This window comes from Vipera ursinii, assembly GCF_947247035.1.
Source record: "Vipera ursinii genome assembly, chromosome: 1".
Lineage (NCBI taxonomy): Eukaryota > Metazoa > Chordata > Lepidosauria > Squamata > Viperidae > Vipera > Vipera ursinii.
In genome coordinates, this window is record NC_139512.1 from 347,908,845 (window position 1) to 347,913,402 (window position 4,558).

A 4,558-nucleotide genomic window follows, 5' to 3' on the forward strand; every position below is an offset into this window, starting at 1 on the left:
AGTGGTTAAATGCACCAGGCTAAAACCTGGGAGACTGTGAGTTCTAATCCTGCTTTAGGTATGAAGTCAGCTGGAGGACCTTGGACCAGTCACTCTCTCTCAGCCCTAGCAAGCAGGCAATGGCAAACCACTTCAGAAAACCGTTGCTAAGAAAACTGCAGGGATTAATTAGTCCAGGCAATCCCCAGGGGTGAAAAATGACTTGAAGGCATGCACACATACTGCACACACGGTTTATCTACCGTATAGTTTCCTTTCATGTTATGGCACTCAGCAGTCTAATGGCAAAAAGGGGGACTCTATGGCCCTCTGACTATAACTAGGTAACTAGTTAGTTACCTAGTCAGTCAGGTCAAATTTCCTGCTTGAGCAGGGGGTTGGACTAGAAGACCTCCAAGGTCCCTTACAACCTATTATTCTATGTTCTAATTAGCAATTCCAGCAGCACACAAAGAATTAATGGGTCAAAAATAACTTTCTTGGTTCTGTGGACATGTTTGCCAAGAATGTCTCTTGAGTTTTTGTGTGACAATAACATTCACAAGTCCTAATGACAGCATTAGCCCCTTTATCATTTGTTAGGGAAACAGCAGTAAGTGTAGCTTGGTTATTGCAGCGCCCTGAGGTCTGAGAGATATTCTGTTCTTGACAGAGAGTTCTGTAATAGAGAGACCTTCTTGTTCAAGCTGTTCTCTCTCAGCATCTCTTTTTCTTGGAGGTATAGATAGGTACAGTGCAAGTGCCTATGTAGAGTTTGCATAGTTTAATACAGGACTTGGTCTGTTTGGAAATTAAATTCCAGCCTCTGGGGATTAGTTGGCTACCTTGAAAGGAAAGGGTATGTATATCCTCAAGAGTTATTTTTGCCATTTTTGCATACAATACAGAATTTAATGCAATCATGAGAAAGCCCTGAGGGCTTGGCTACTTCTATGTTGATTTCTTTCAAGTATTCTCAACCAGGCCTGCACAGTTTCAGGCAGTTATTGAACTGCTAAGCTTCAACATAGCTCTAAGATTATTTTAATTGAGTCACCTGAGCCTGCCATATACCCAGGAGTACAAAACTTGGAATCTTTCAGAAGCTGATGGATATCCAGTGAGCAGGAATGCAAGGACTTTTCATTTTAAGGCTTACAAACTTTTGAGTGTATCTGTGGTGTGTGTGTGTTTATTTGTGCATGTGTGCATGTGTATACAGGTGTGTGGTTTCAAGAGACCTCAGGGATACCAAATTCGTTGGCAATTTTGTCCCACAAAGACAATGGAAATTCTGACAATACTGAAATCCAGTGGAAGCCTAATATGTGAGGAAACTCCTCAATTTGCATTTATTTATTTGTTTGTTTGTTTATTAAATGTATATGCCACCCATCTCACTGCTGAAGCAATTCTGGGCAACTTACCAAGTGATAAAAAGATAATATAAAACAATTAAAATTAAGAGGGAGTAAATAAGGACTAAACACCCTTAAAATGAAATTAAAATTTCCTTAAAATACCCTTAAGATTAAATAGAGACTAAAAATCAAGAGGATGGGGGACGTAAAGGTGTGTGGGGTCTTCTCTCTACACTATCAGATACTCCTAGCATGGAGCACCATCACTGGAACTCAGGTCAGCCAACAGAGTCAGGTTTGTCTGGCACAAGTAATTAGGAGCATTCGTGGAGTTCAAAACACAGAAGAGTTTATTATTGTTACCTCCAATACAAGAATCTAATCAACTAATAGTCAAAGCTCAACTGATGCTACATAAGGGTCAATGGAATATATGGGTGGGGGGGTTGAACTTACATCTCTTGTGACAACACAATGACTCTAAACTGATGACATATTTAACCCCGCCTTCCAGCTCAATCTCTTCTCCAAGGTTTTAAGGCTCTTCCAGAAGGCCAGGAGAGTGGAGGTCAACCTCACCTCCAGTGGGAGAATATTCCAGAGGGCAAGGGCCACAGCAGAAAAAACTCTTCCCCTGGACCCCACCAGCCAAAATCATTTAACCAATGGGACTCATAGTATGCCTCTTCTGCTGGAGTGAATGGGTGAGGGGTCTGGAAGTTAAACTGTATGATGAACGGTTGTGGGAACTAGGTATATCTAGTCTAACAAAGAGAAGGACTAGGGGTGACATGACAGCGCTCTTCCAATATTTGAGAGGCTGCCACAAAGAAGAGGGGATCAACCTATTTCCTCACAGTTAGAACAATTAATTAGTAGAACGGCTTGCCTCCAGAAGTTGTGCTCCAGCGCTGAGGTTTTTAAAAAGAGTTTGGACAACCATTTGTCTGAAATAGTATAGGGTTTCCTGCCTGAGCAGGGGGTTGGACTAGATGACCTCCAAGGTCCCTTCCAACTCTGTTATTCTGTTATTTTCCAAGGCACCTGAGGGGAGACAAGAAGTAACAGATGGAAGCTTATCAAAAAAAGGTCCAGCCTAATGCTTAGGAGAAATTTTCGGACAGTTAAAACAATTAAGCAGTGAAACGGCTTGCCTCCAGAGGCTGTGGTGCTCCAACATTGTAGGTTTCAAAAGAGACTGGGCAGCCATTTATCTGGAATAGTACAGGGTTTCCTGTTCGAGTAGAGCGTTGGATTAGAACAGGGGTAGGCAACCTTGGCTCTTTTATGACTCGTGGACTTCAACTCCCAGAATTCCTGGACTAGAAGACCTCCAAGGTCCCTTCCAACCTTAGTATTCTATGTTCTATGTTCTTTTTGTACAGGCTTTCAACTGCTAGTTTTAGCTGCTCAATTCTATTTTGCTAGTTTTTTCCATGACTGTTTTGTTATTCGCTTCATCGTGCCCTGTTTTAAATGTCCTTTTATTGTAAACTCCTGAAAGATTTAGATAGTGCTCTAGGGCATCAAGTGAAGTCAATAAAATTAATGACATGATTGCAGACATCCCCAGACCTGAGTGGGCTGATCTCGTTCCTCTATTTTTATTCTCCTCCAGTTCATTTCCAGAATAGCAGCTCTATTAAGCCTGTTGCCGCACAAATAACCCCAAATCTTGTTGCCCTTTGAAAAATCACACATTAATTCCAGCAGAAGCTTTCATGGCGGGTAACCCACTTCATCATAGGTTTGATGAAAGGGTTGGCTGTCCATGACAACTTTGAACTGCTCTTTGAGATGCCAAGAGGCACCTTAATGTACGTATTTTTTCCACTCAAAACTGAAATGTATCCATGCAAGATCAGCAGCCTAGATTTTTAAGCCTCAAAGCAGAACCAGAAATAGCCTGTGGTCCTGGCAAACTGACGGAGGCGTTCAGGAAAGAAAAAGGTTGGTAGGAATGCCTGATAGACTTGATAGCAGTATTCCGGTATTTGGGAGGCTGCCACAAAGAGGAGGGGATCAATTTAATTTCCAAAGCACCAAAAGGCAAGATGAGAAACAATGGGTGGAAACTAATCAAGGAGAGAAGCAACCTGGAACTAAGGAGAAATTTCCTGAAAATTAACTGTCTTATGGAGGTTCTCAGCCATCCAGGTCATGGTTGCCCCAAGGGTGCTTTTTCAGGAGGCCACTGGACTTTCTTGTTTTTCTTTGAGGATGTTTCACTTCTCATCCAAGAAGCTTCTTCAGCTCTGACTAGATGGTGGGGAGTGGAAAGATTTATATTCCTTGCAGACAGCTGGTCATTTGCACTCTTTCAGAGAGTCCTTGGGGCCATTTGGAGGTTTACCTGTGTCCTCAGGGTCCCCTGAGTAGTGCAAATGGGTTTGGAGCCTTCTTGGCTGTAGGATGTTTTCTGCCCTGTGTCCCTTCACTGTTGAAGACAGGCACAGGCTGTTGGGGATGAGTCTGTGTTGTCTGCATCTCAAACTGAAGCGCAAATGGTTCCTGCAGTCTGCAAGAGTTTTCTGAAAATCCATTCATACGCCCGCACCATTTGAAAGGTGTTCATGCCAAAGGGCACGGCTAAAGGTCTATGGAAATTCTCAGTCATCCAGATAAGGTTGTCCCAAAGGCAGTGCTTTTTTTGTGAAAGAAAAAGGTTCCGGAACTCACACAGGTCATACAACCCGCCTTGCTACCCTACAAGGTTCCATCCAAAAAAGGTGCCGGAACTCCGTTCTGAGCGTTCTATGACAAAAAAAAAAAGCCCTGCCCAAAGGTGCTTTTTTTAGTCAGAGGTGAAGACGTTTCTTGGATGAGAAGTGAAACAACTTCAAAGAAAAACAAGAAAGTCCCTTTGCCTCCTCAAAAAGTAACTTTGGGGTTCCTGAAAGATAGAACAATTAACCAGTGGAACGGCTCACCTTCAGAAGTTGTGGGCGCTCCATCACTGGAGGTTTTTAAGAAGAGTCTGGACAGTCACTTGTCTGAAATGGTACAGGGTCTCCTGCTTGAGCAGGGGGTTGGACTAGAAGATCTCCAAGGTCCCTTCCAGCTCTGTTCTGATTGATTGATTGATTGATATTGATATATTGATGGATAATGCAAGGGGAAAATCAGCAGCTGCTACAGCCCCGTGCCACCACTGCTGCAGAATCAGCAGTTCACAAGTTCACCTCTGTTCCCTCCAGGCTTAGACTCTTTACTGTGTT

General features: G+C 43.0%; 1 long non-coding RNA gene across 1 annotated transcript in view; it reads left to right on the plus strand.

Moving 5' to 3' along the window:
• Window positions 1-4,558, plus strand: part of LOC310632902 — a 92,976-nt gene that overhangs the window by 41,948 nt on the left and 46,470 nt on the right. The gene's annotated exons all lie outside the window — the stretch shown is intronic.